This window comes from Lepidochelys kempii, chromosome 12 (assembly GCF_965140285.1).
Source record: "Lepidochelys kempii isolate rLepKem1 chromosome 12, rLepKem1.hap1, whole genome shotgun sequence".
Classification (NCBI taxonomy): Eukaryota; Metazoa; Chordata; order Testudines; family Cheloniidae; genus Lepidochelys; species Lepidochelys kempii.
In genome coordinates this window covers 29,857,811-29,872,073 of record NC_136391.1, presented here as the reverse complement: position 1 = coordinate 29,872,073, position 14,263 = coordinate 29,857,811, and positions in this window count along the sequence as shown.

Sequence of the window (14,263 nt, the reverse complement as noted above, 5' to 3'; positions counted from 1 at the left end):
GGACTCCCAAGGGAAGGGTGAGCTAGAATGATGGGCATTGTGTTCAGGATGTTGGGGTTTTGGTGTTTTTTTTCCAACATGATCTCTACTCTCTGCTTTTTTTTTATGTTTACATAAAGGACAATAGTGTTTTAGAGTCCTGTGCAAAGTAAGTCTGAGCATGATATGTGCTACTCCTATCCCTTGCCCTTGGAGAATTAACCTGTGGGCCCAGGACACCCACATGGCTGGAGTGCTGTGAGAAGGCATGTTTAAGCTGTGTGGAGTCTGGGGGTCAGTACTGATCCCAGAGGTCAGTCAGTTGGGCCACCAAGTCTCCGCTGGGGATGCTAGACAGAGAGTCTTCACCCTGACTGTGTGCCTACAGGCCGCAAGCCAAGGGACGTGCCTGGACTTGGTTCAGTGCTTGGATTCCATAGGCTTAAAGCACATGGGATCCCATTACAGAAGTATGGTGAGTGGCCAAGAGGCAGTGTGAAAATGGAGTTATGATGGAATCATTTGTCTTGGAACATCTACGTTTTCCGCCATTCAACCAGGAGCTCCTCACTGAAGATTTCAATCCTGTATCAGGGAAAAAAAAGTGTCAAAATATAAAGTATCAGAGGGGTAGTCGTGTTAGTCTGGATCTGTAAAAGCGGCAAAGAGTCCTGTGGCACCTTATAGACTAACAGACGTAGTGGAGCATAAGCTTTCATGGTTGAATACCCACTTCATCAGATGCATGTAGTGGAAATTTCCAGAGGCAGATATAAATATGCAAGCAAGAATCAGGCTAGGGATAACGAGGTTAATTCAATCAGGGAGGATGAGGCCCTCTTCTAGCAGTTATATAAAATATATAAAATATAAAGTGTATTTCTAAAACTGAGGCAGATACAATAAGTATCAAGGCAATGTACACACAATCCATTTCACTAATTCCCACCAGTGACTTGCACATTCACTACACACCACGACAGAACCACATCAACTAGCCAATAAGCAAACAAACACAGCCAAGGACAGACCGTACACAGGCTCAGCCCGGAGTAAAAGGGTGGAACAAATCTGCCCCTTCCTAGTAGCTTCCCCAGAAGCAAAAAGGCACAATGCCTCCTGGAGTTCATCTGATATACCACACCTTAGAAGAGTGCCTCCCCCCACTTAATATAGCAGTAGGGATATATTACTGACCACCTGACTAGGATGGTGATAGTGACTGTGAAATGCTCAGGGAGATTAGAGAGGCTATATAAATTAAAAAACTTCAATAATAAGGGGGGTTTCAACTATCCCCAAATTGACTGGGTACATGTCACCTCAGGACGGGATGCAGAGATAAAGTTTCTTGACACCTTAAATTATTGCTTCTTGGAGCAGCTAGTCCCGGAACCCAAAAGAGGAGACTCAATTCTTGATGTAGTCCTAAGTGGAGCACAGGATCTGGTCCAAGAGGTGAATATAGCTGGACCGCTTGGTAATAGTGACCATAATATAATTAAATTTAACATCCCTGTGGTGGGGAAAACACCAGAGCAGCCCAACATGGTAGCATTTAATTTCAGAAAGGGGTACTACACAAAAATGAGGAAGTTAGTTAAACATAAATTAAAGGGAAATGAATGAAATCCCTGCCAGCTGCTGGAAACTTTTAAAAGACACCAGAATAGAGGCTCAAATTAAATGTATGCCCGAAATTAAAAAAACAAAACAAAACAAAACAACATAGTAAGAAAACCAGAAAAATGCCACCATGGCTAAACAACAAAGTAAAAGACACAGTGAGAGGCAAAAAGGCATCCTTTAAAAAGTGGAAGTTAAATCCTATTGAGGAAAATAGAAAGGAGCATAAACTCTGGCAAGTGAAGTATAAAAATATAATTAGGAAGACCAAAAAGAATTTGAAGAACAGCTAGACAAAGACTCAGAAAGTAATAGCAACAAAAAATGTAAGTACATCAGAAGCAGGAAGCCTGCTAAACAACCAGTGGGGTCACTGGACAATTGAGATGCTAAAGGAGCACTCAAGGATGATAAGGACATTGCGGAGAAACTAAATGAATCCTTTGAATCAGTCTTCATGGCTGAGGATGTGAGGGACCCGTTCTTTTTAGGTGACAAATCTAAAGAACTGTCCCAGATTGAGGTGTCATTACAGTAGGTTTTGGAACAAACTGATAAACTAAACAGTAATAAGTCACCATGACCAGATGGGATTCACCTGAGAGTTCTGAAGGAACTCAAATGTGAAATTGCAGAACTACTAACTGTAGTTTGTAACTATCATTTAAATCAGCTTCTGTACCAAACAATTTCAGGATAGCTAATGTGACACTAATTTTTAAAAAAAGGCTGCAGAGGTGATCCTGGCAGTTACAAGCCAGTAAGCCTGACTTCAGTACCGGACAAACTGGTTGAAACTATGATAAAGAAAAGAATTGTCAGACACATAGATGAACATAATTTGTTAAGCAAGAGTCAACATGGTTTTTGTAAAGGGAAATAATGCCTCATCAATCTACTAGAATTCTTTTAGGGGGTCAAAAAGCATATGGACAAAGGGGATCCAATGGATATAGTATACTTAGATTTTCAGAAAGCCTTTGACAAGGTCCCTCACCAAAGGCTACTAAGTAAAGTAAGCTGTCATGGAATAAGAGAGAAGGTCCTCTCATGGACTGGTAACTTGTTAAAAGATAGGAAACAAAGGGTAGGAATAAATGGTCAGTTTCAGAATGGAGAGAGGTAAATAGTGGTGTCCCCCAGGGGTCTGCACTGGGACCAGTCCTATTCAATATATTCATAAATGATCTGGAAAAAGGGGTAAACAGTGAGGTGGCAAAATTTGCAGATGATACAAAACTACTCAAGATAGTCCAAAGCAGACTGCAAAGAGTTACAAAGGGATCTCACAAAACTGGGTGAGTGGGAAACAAAATGGCAGATGAAATTCAATGGTGATACATGCAAATTAATGCACATTGGAAAACATAATCCCAGTTATTCGTATACAATGATGGGGTCTAAATTAACGGTTACCACTCAAGAAAGAGATCTTGGAGTCATTGTAGATAGTACTCTGAAAACATCCACTCAATGTGCAGGGGGCAGTCAAAAACTCTAACAGAATGACGGAATTCATTAAGGGATAGATAATAAGACTGAAAATATCATATTGCCCCTATATAAACCCATTCTATGCCCACACTTTGAATATTGCATGCAGATGTGGTCACCCCATCTCAAAAAAGATGTATTGGAATTGGAAAAGGTTCAGAAAAGGGCAACAAAAATGACTAGGGGTGTGGAAAAAACTTCTGTATGAGGAGAGATTAATAAGATTGGGACTTCTCAACTTGGAAAAGAGACAACTAAGGTAGGATATGATAGAGGTCTATAACATCATGACTGGTGTGGAGAAAGTAAATAAGGTAGTGTTATGCACTCTTCAGATTGCAAGAACTAGGGGTCACCAAATGAAATTAATAGGCAGCAGGTTTAAAACAAACAAAAGGAAGCATTTTTTCACACAACCCACAGTCAACCTGTGGAACTCTTTGACAGAGGATGTTGTGAAGGGTAAGACTATAACAGGGTTAAAAAAAGAACTATATACATTCTTGCAGGATAGGTCCATCAATGGCTATTTGCCAGAATGGGCAGGGATGGTGTCTGTCAGAAACTGGGAATGGGCGACAGGGGATGGATCACTTGATGATTACCTGTTCTGTTCATTCACTCTGGGGCACCTGTATTGGCCAATGTTGGAAGACAGGATTCTGGGATAGATAGACCTTTGGTCTGACCAAGCATGGCTGTTCTTAGCCCTTGATATAGGTATGTAAGGAGGAGGAAGACATCCTTCCCCAACCCCTTAAACATTCTCACATGGATTGACCATTAATAAACAACAATCACGCTGCAGGGAAGGTATTTGTTTTTGTCAAATTAAATCTAGTTTTAATTTTCAATGTGAATGGTAAATGGCAGACGTGACAATTTTTTATTTTTATGGGCTTGCTGCTGCTACTTAAATCAATGGGAGCTTTGCCATTAACTTCAATGGGACCAAAACTGGACCCTTTATTTTCTTACAGAAAAGACTAAGTCTTAGTAAAAGGAAACTTCACTCTAGCTCCTTGCTATTACATGTCTGCTGAGAACAGATGAGACACTGTAGTATTTGAGTGTGAATTATGGGACATGTGGATTAGCCAAGCCCCAAATGATCAAAGTTATGGTATTGTAGCATTTTTGAAAAAAATCACGCTTTAATATGCACTGGAAGATAGTACTTGAAGCTGAGATTGGGCCTTATTTTACTTCCACTGAAGCAAAAAATCAATGGCAAAATGCTCGTTGACTGCAGTGGGAACAGGATTAGAGCTACTGTTCAAGAGATTTTGCTCCCAATGTACCTTAGCTCATAGAGGTCTGTGCCATAATTCTTCCACTGCTTTTCTTTATTTTCTTTATTTCACATTGCAAATGACCATTATATTTGACAGGCTTCGAATGGGGTGCTCAAGTTCCCAGAAAGGTAGCTAGATTGGCCATAATGTCTTGTGGACAATCATTCTTATGTATGAGCTGCAACAAGTCACTAGCATTTTCTTCACAAAGCCACAACTGACTAAAGTAGGGGTTTTTTTAAAAAAAAATCCTTGATGGTCAAGATATTTTTTACTATACAAAAGTTCTACCATTATCACAGTCATCAGTGTATTTTTATGAACAGGGTCAAAACTTATCTGACAATCTTGTTCTTCATTCATGTTGAAATGGCACTAAGGAAATGACAGTCATAAACTAAGAGGACAATACATACAGTATATCCTTTCAAAACACAATTACTTATATAATGCAGGCTCACTTACTGGTGCTCTGAACTATTATGTCCATCTATTTCATGCAGTATTCCTAACAGTCTTCCTTGCCCTGTTAATTCAGTCATCTTCTCTACAAAAAAGCAGGGGATTTAAAGCAGGCGTGATATCATCAGCTGCTTATCATTCATTTCCTGTTGTGATCTCCTGAGGAAGGATTTTTTTGACACTGCTTTTTTTTTTAATTCATCACTGCTTGATGAAAGAATAACATTGTTGCATCATCTGATTGTGTGTGTGTGTGTGAAATATGTAATAGAAACTCAACCTTAACTATGGAACCGCAGACTAGTGCTTCTATAACAATAATTGAAAAACAGATGGCAATACTTTTCCTGAGTAAAAATGTGAAGAAACTTTCCAGGCAGTACAAATGGAAGGCTTCTATTCCCAAACAGACAAACAGATATGTTACTTTTGAGAGATCCTAGACCCGTGAGGATTAAAATCAGGTTCTGGAACCAGATTTATAGTGTAAGAACAGATGTCATTGTTTGTTTGCACCATAACATCTTTCACCCAAGGTGTCCCTACAAGGTAAATTGTTCACTAGATAGCAATAAAATGTCCAACAAATTAATTGTTAGAAGCCTTTGAAAAATAAAGAACACACAAATGATGGGAGACAACTCTTTCCCCCTCGCTTTAATTTGTTTTGGGCATTGATTTTAGTGTTCATAATAAGTGGAAGCACTGTCAAGGGATGAATGTGCTGGGGGCAGCCACCATAGAGGTGTTATGAAAGTGAGCCCTGCTGTGCAGGACCCCTGCTATTCCAGAGTGGAACTGTTCTGGGCTGAGTGTAAAGCTTGTATGGTGTCAACTTGTTTTTTGTTTGTAAAATATATACACTTGTTAGCTTGAGACCACCATGTTTATTTAATCTATGGTCTAGGCCACATTTGAACTGGTATCTCCAGAAGTAAAAATATTAAGAGTATTCAGCTCCACCTTCTCTCTCTCTGTCTTTTACAGACTACAAACAGACACAGGATGGGACAATGGCATAAAAATAATCAATAATGCTACATTTTATATTAGCCCAATCAGATTAAGTCAAATGAATGTGTCTTTGTGCTGCAGAGACATTATTTTGAAATTGTTTTGATTAACACCATTGGCCGCTTTCCTGGTGTTATGACTCTTCATGCATGCATGATGGATGTCTCTTCATATAGTGGTGACAAGCATTAATACTAGCTTTATCCTAGACTAAGAAAACGCTCCTGGTACATTTAAATATCTTTTCACAGCCCATTATTTTTATGGGAGACCATTTTTATGGGAGACCTCTTCCCAATGAGAAATCTCAAGATGGGTATAGAATCTGTAGGCTTTTACAAATGAATCACAGCCAAAGGCAAAAATAAAGCTGCTACTGACTTGGATTAATAATAATAGTAATAATAATTATTTATTGTCTGTATGGGTATTATAATTAAAGATGTTCTCCACACATCACTGAAACAGGAAATGATTACATTAGAGGATTGGTGTTGTTTTTTAAGGAGTTACTAAACATCCACAGCTACTCTTGAAACCAGTAGGGATTGCAGGTGAAAATTAAGCCATGAATGTATTGAACTCCCAGTTTATCTTTCTCTCAGGTTTTTTTAACATTTTCTTCTTAGATAGTGAAGTTACACTATTTCAACTTTTTCCCTCAAATTTTGTTAAAGAAAACATGTATTACCAGAAGTGTTTAAATAAGAATTAGGTTCAGCTTTTCTCAAAGTCCTGGCTAGATCTTTGAGTGGATACTTTCTGCCCAAAGTTTTGGAAGGAGTTTTGTATAGGAGAAATGGTGTTTTTAAATTATCCCATTAATTTATCATATGTATACCTGAGTCCCTCTGTATTCTTTGCTTCAAAATGATTGGTATAATGGTGGTATACTTTTATTGTGAAGCCTTTTGGAAATGTCTTGTAAACAAATATTCATTGACGCCTCCCTCAAATACGGTTGCCCATGGTAAACTTGGTGGACCAAATTTAGGACCGAAGTATCATAACAAAAACTCATATCTTCAGTAATAAACCAGGCTAGTCACCAGGGTAGATTCTTCATACTAGAAGCATGACGAAACCTAGCTGATGAAATGCAGTATGGACCTCAAGGTATGTGCTAAAACAGTGGGCTGTGATCTTTGGTCTAGACAGAACCTGCCACTCAATGTCCCCGCATCCCAATGCCCCCTCAATAGCTCCAGATGCAGTGGTATCTTCACTGATATGAATTACACAGAATACTAAAGTTCTCCCTCACATAGCTGCCCATTTTCCCATGTATGAGTCACAGGCATCTTGAATGTGGCCAATGTATGTGAGGCACTGAAACTGTGCTGAAAATATATATATGGCCCAGTCCAAAGCGCTTCAAAATCAGTGAGAAGCTTTCTACTTATTTCAGTGGGTTTTGGATAAGGACCATAGAGCATCCATTGTTGGGAAGCTCTCAAAGGAAATTTCCAATTACATAACATATAATACCTATCTATTTTTTAGATATTTCCTTGTAAGTGAAGGTCAAGAGCCTTGATGCCTGAAGTCTATTGTTAATCCAGAGGGCACATTGAAGTAGGAGTTTTGCCATTCATTTAAAAGACAGAAAGATTGGGCCCAGAAGCAATACAGGAACTTACAAGTTTAAATTGATAAGTTAATATATCTTATATTATACTCCATGACAAAATCTTCCTTCTAATGAGTGCATGCAGCTTCTACCAGAGCTATATGTGCATATATCCAATGGTACAATATGGCCCATAAATGGCACATAACACACTTCACATCTTGATGACATTTTTTGCCAATATTATTGAATTTACTGTTTTTTTAAAGCAGGGCATGCTGTTAATTCTTGCTCTTTTCACTCAAATTTTATTTAAATAGTCTTGTTATGGGAAAGATTTAATCTGATTTTTTTCAGTAAGATTTAAGGGAAATAAGTAGTTGCTGAATTCCCATAAAAAAATCAATGACTCCTTTGAAAATCCCAGTCCTTTCATCATGTCGTTCATCTCGAATACAATAATCACAGCAGGATGCAACATAGCTGATGTGCAGATTCTTAAAATGTAAGAGAAATTCATAGGGAGAATACAATTGTAAACAATAATACATTTTAGAGGCCTCCCTTGCAGTGTCTTTGAATGTTTTCTAATTATTTAAATGCAGAACCTCAACTCAACCTTAACTATAAAGCCTCAACTGACACCTTCATAATGTAAAGTATTAATGAATAAAAAACATTGAGTGCTTTAAAATCACATTTAATTGTGCTACAATGAAAGAAACGAAAATGTTTAGGTTTTTCAAAATGTCTCCATTAGGTAAATAATAATCTCAATACAATTGGGATCTTTATAGGCTATGAACATGTAACACTAAATCTCGTTTCCAAGCATATTTACAATTTTCTTGTGCACTTTCATTGCAGATAGGAGAAATGCTATAAATTTCTAACAGTCTTGTAAGTGTGATAATCGTAATTGGAAGGAGCGCATTGAAACAGTGGAGGCATACTTGGATTTAGTTACTTGCACATTCAAATCATAGGGCAGTGAAAAAAATGTTCCTCATGTATTACAGTTAAATAGTGCAAAAGCAGATGTGGCATTTGCCATGCTTATTACTTGTTAGTTAAGATGATCTGTAGAAGGTGGTGTGTGGGTTATAACATGCTTTTGGCATAAACTGCTTTTGTCCAGTGCAAAACTATGTTACATGGTATGTATCAAACTGGTATCTATATTTCTATCACAATGTAATTATACGTTAAAAATGATGTAATATGTCTCATGTAGAAAAGAAATCCCAAAGTTCATCAAGGTGCATATGAGAATGGTTATGGCATGAATGGGACTGTTCCTGGGAGTAAGTGCTAGTCATTGTAAGGGCTACAGCACTGGGCCTTACGGCCCCAGCCTAACAAAGCACATAATTTCAGTAGGACTACTCAATGTTTATAGGTTTCAGAGTAGCAGCCGTGTTAGTCTGATGAAGTGAGCTGTAGCTTATGCTCAAATAAATTTGTTAGTCTCTAAGATGCCACAAGTACTCCTTTTCAATACTTACAGTAAACCACATGCTTAAATGCTTTAGGGTAAGATTTTATATGGGGGAGGAAGGCAGATTATCCTGCATTTGTCCACTCCAGGGTTCTTACACTTTCTTCTGATTCATCTGGTCACTGCTGGTGATGGGACACTGGCCTAGATGGACCTTTGGCTTGACCTACCTAGTAAGGCAATTTCTGTGTTCTGCCGCAGTATTCTATTCAACATGTCTTTGTGAGGATACTGCAGCAAACTAACAGGTTTCAAAGTAACAGCCGTGTTAGTCTGTATTCGCAAAAAGAAAAGGAGTACTTGTGGCACCTTAGAGACTAACCAATTTATTAGAGCATAAGCTTTTGTGAGCTACAGCTCTGATGAAGTGAGCTGTAGCTCACGAAAGCTTATGCTCTAATAAATTGGTTAGTCTCTAAGGTGCCACAAGTACTCCTTTTCTTTTTGCAGCAAACTAGACTTCCTGCTGTGTGCATGTGTGTTATTTCTATCTATATCAAACTTCACCAATGAAATGCTGACATAACATCCTGTTTGAGCATGGCTGAAATAATGGGAAAATTAAATCTCTTCTTTCAAGGCATAACTGGACCAACATACAGGTCACAAAGGATTTTCTTTTGCTTATGAAGATTGCTACACAGGCATCTAGGTCCATTTTGGAGTTGTTTTCTATCTTTTTCTGAACTCAGTATCAAGTATTAGTCACTGTTGGAGACAGGATGTTGGACTTGCTTATGTCAGAGGTATTGTTCCTTTGTCCAATTTATAATAAATCGTAGGCTTCCCAGCCTAATATAAAAACCAAAGAGTTTCCAATAAATCTGGGTTTCTTGAGAGTTTTACCCACCACTCAAAGGAGTGGTGGACATAATCAATGACACATTCTGCACATGGTTTACAGTTTCCTCCAGCAATTAGACATAACTGTATTGCAAGGAAGCACAGGGCCAATTTTGGTGTTGAGGCATAAATCAAGCAGTTTTGCCTTTCAGATATTTCAATGATTCTGGAGTCTGCAGGCACTTTAAAATTGATGGCCTAATAAGTGGCCGCATGTCTTTTTTTTGTTTCATCTTCTCTTTTCCCAGTAGGGCCCACCACAGAAGAAGTACCATCATAAGTCTCATATTAGCACTGACACCACAAACGTCCAGAGTGACCAGTTCAGCTGAATGGAAGTTGATAAGTAAGCTGGCAACCAGCTTGCAGTGGGTGGAATAACAACAACATCAGCTTTTCTGATCCTACCCTTCTCTAATGTAATTAAATTCTGAGTCATGGACCTGCAGGCAAGGCATACTTCCAACTGATGCTGCAATTCCTGAAGGTCACCTGGAGAGTCGTATATTTCACAAACTGTAATGTATATTGTTGCAAGTTTCCTGATTTAAACTTGCATTTGAAGAGCTTTGCAAGGCCAAACTTAGTTGATGACTTCTCCAGTTAAACAATAGGACATGACAAGGGTTGACAATGCTGTCTAATGTTACTACATTCAGGGTAATTTGTGTGAAATAAAAGTTCAAAGATGATCTGATTTGAACTTTCCTAGGCTTAGTGATAGTAAGCAGGTCCCTGGAGTGTCTTATTACTATTATAAAATAACTCTGTCAACAAATTGCATTCAAAAGACATTTAATGTATTCCCCGGACTTGTAGTTGGAGTTGATGTGTAGAATATCTAGGGCTCATATTTATTGAGCATCATATTCTTGCATATCATAGAATATCAGGGCTGGAAGGGACCTCAGGAGGTCATCTAGTCCAACCCCCTGCTCGAAGCAGGACCAATTCCCAGTTAAATCATCCCAGCCAGGGCTTTGTCAAGCCTGACCTTGAAAACCTCTAAGGAAGGAGATTCCACCACCTCCCTAGGTAACCCATTCCAGTGCTTCACCACCCTTCTAGTGATTTTTTTTTCCTAACATCCAACCTAAACCTCCCCCACTGCAACTTGAGACCATTACTCCTTGTTCCATCATTTGCTACAAATGACATTTGATCTACCATTTAATATATGCAGATCACATGACTCTGTCTTTAGTGGTCTTAGATGACGCATTTATGTTCACCGCAGGATCTGTGAAATATCCATTTGAAGAAGAGCTTTTTGAGGACAACAGACATCAAGAATCATTTTAGGCATAAGTATGTCTAACTATTTTGAAGGGTCACCAGCAGAGGTTGAAAGGAGTTAATGCTGTAGATCAAGTGGTAGAATCCTTTGCTTTGGGGCTAAGATCCAGAGTCATTAGATTTATGCATCAGCCCATAGCTAAATCCTGAAGTTTTCATATTCCAAGATTGTTCTGCTGGGTAGGATGTTTGTTTTTATTGCCACCATATTTGATAGTGCCTCTTGGTTTGCAGTTTTCACACTCAGAGGAGTTATATGAGGAGAGACTATGTGTAAATTATGTGTAACTTTAAAATAATACCTTCTTGTGACTGGCCTCATCCTATTGAATAAACCTTCTCCTCTTCGTTATTAGACTTAATGTCTCAGTCCTTAATCTCACTTCTCACCTCTGTCTGAAGTGCAATTGAATGTTCTATCTCTACTCTTCTCCATAACTTGTTGGGCATTTTTTGTCACTGGAATTACGAAGGTGTACTTGAACATAGCACTGCCTTGGGCAAACACTGCCAGGAGGAAAACTCAAGAGTATATAAACAGGCATCAACAAATATCTCCAAGATATGTTTGTTTTCCCCACAAATTATCTGATCCCTCAAAACACATTTAACTTACCCTTACAATGCATTTGCCACCTCTTAAAAGTGCTCTAAAAATTAAAAGAAACCAGTCTGCATCTATATATCCTTCTATTCTGTTAATTCAGGTAGTATACGTTCAATTTCTCTTGCAAAGTAATATAAAGTACACCTTTGGGATCTTCTGGAGCTTTCTGAACCTTTCTACAGCACAGATTTACAAGCTGCCAGCCTTCATGAAAAATGAAATAGTTATTCAACAATATGGGTTATCTCTTTATATATCTTTCCCTGTCTTTTCAGTTGCAAGACTAGTTTTGTGTCATGAACTGTAAACAGTAAAAATAGCAATGTAGAAGGGGGAAAAAAACAGCTTCCTATCTGTAAATGAAGATTCAGTAGTGCCTGTCCTCCGGGAATTTTTCTTTTGCTGTGGAATGGATTATTTCCCCCCCGCCCCCCTAGAAAAAAAAACAGAACAAAAACAAAACAAAAAACTAGAAATGTCATAATTTTTGTTTTGACATTTTTGGTCCAAAAGAAACATTTCAACATTCTGTAAACTGGAAATGTTTCATTTTAGTTTATTTAGCTGACATGACACACTTTGTTTTGAGTTAGTTAAATATTAAATTATATTGTCCTAAAGTGGTGCATTGCCTGAAGGGAACTGTTGTTTCAGAGCTGCTTGCCTCCATACTCCCCTGTGTGCCAGGTCATACTTGATAATGTTCCAGTTACAAATACTTTAACACAAGCGGTTAACAAATGATGTGTTACTTGTGGGGTTTAGAACCCAAAAGAGTGGTAACTTAACTGTTTCACTTCAGGTGGTGTCAGGAATAAATTGATGGGAACACTGTAAAATATTTGATAAATGATTAATACAAGTAAGCGTGCTTTTATTTAAAACTACAATTTATTAGATTTAAGCATACACAGATATAAACAATAGGTTTAGGACATCCCAGATATAGTTACCCACAGTCTGAGATAGTTTTGAGTAATCACCAGCCGGACTTCTAGGGGCCCGCTTTCCATCCAGCTGATGGGGAGTTTAGATGTCAGCTCCTTTCCCAAAGAAAAGCTCCCTCTGACTGCTCCAAGATATTTACTTTTACCTGTTTTTTATACTTAATGCTAACAAAACACATATCCTACAGTGACTCCTAGTGGGTTAGCATAATAACCTCTACTGGGTCATGAATTCTCCTAATTTTAACAAACTATTCATAATTTCAAAACATTTCTAGTCATAAAAACAAGGTTTGGAGCACCTAAAACCAAGGTCGCTATTCACTCACTCTTTTCCATAACTTTTTATCCCATCCTTCCATTCTAATTAGCAAATAGGCAGCTGTCTAAACTTGTCTCACCAAAGCCTAAAATTATTCCTAGCTATGAAATGTTAGGGTTCGACCAGCAGTGGCTGAACATGCAAAATGGCTGACTGCACTACTGTCAAGTTTTAGAGCACACCCAGAAATGTCAAATCAAATGTCAAAGATTAATCAATTGTTGTAGAGTGCAGCAGGTTAGTAGGTTGTTTATAAGAATATAAAACACCTTCTTCTCATGCACATATAGATTCCAACATAAGAAGGGATTGTTTTTGTCATCATGTAGTCTGACATCCTGTATAAGACAGGCCACAGAACTTCTCCAAAATAATTCCTTTTGAACAAGAGCATATCTTTAAAATAATCCAAATATATAACCATCTATAACACATACTGGTCATATCTGCAACATGCTTATAATCATTTAGTCATTTATTTAACCCCTTCCAAACTGTTGATAATAGAAACTTAACATAAAGTGTGGCTTTTTTTTTTTTAAAGAAAATTAGTAACTTACAATCATATGGAGTTTTGGGTAGCTTGATACAGGACATTTGGAGAAGCACTGCAGGCAGTTTGGGATGGTGGGCTACACACGGAAGGTGGATCTTTCAGCTAAAATGATCTTTTGTGAAGGGAATCAGGAATCAGCATAGTTGATTTTGAAATGATCATCTTTATGTTTCAGAGTTAAAAAAACATTGAGACAAATGTTCATACATCTCAAAACCATTGTTTCAAATCATCTGCTACCTTGGGAAGAAAATATTGCATTCTTTTAAACTCTGCTCATGTTTTCAAGGGTCTCTTCACAGTCCAGCTGATTAGAAACATATTTCCTATTATAAAAAAAGATATAATTCTGGAGCATAGATTTACTGCCACGGATGAACAGGTGGATATGGATACCATGACACATTTTATGTCTGCAGAACTTCAAAATACATAGGTCTCTGAATACCTAGTACAGAATCAATATGTTCCAAGCTCACTAGTAATTTGGGGTGCCTGAATTGATGGGTGCCCGATCTGAGATTCCTTAAAGAGGCCTGATTTTTAGACACTGGCTGCGCAGGAGGCTTCTAAATCAGGCCCCTTTAAAGCATGTGATTTGGGGCACCCAAAATTCACCTTTGGAAATCTTAGTTGTCATGTGTAATTATACCTACACGACATGTGTAATTTATTTTGTGGGGGAGAATCAAAGGTAAGTGAGCCCATTGAATTCTAGTTTGAGTTTGAGGGAAGTTCTGCTCAAAAGTTACCT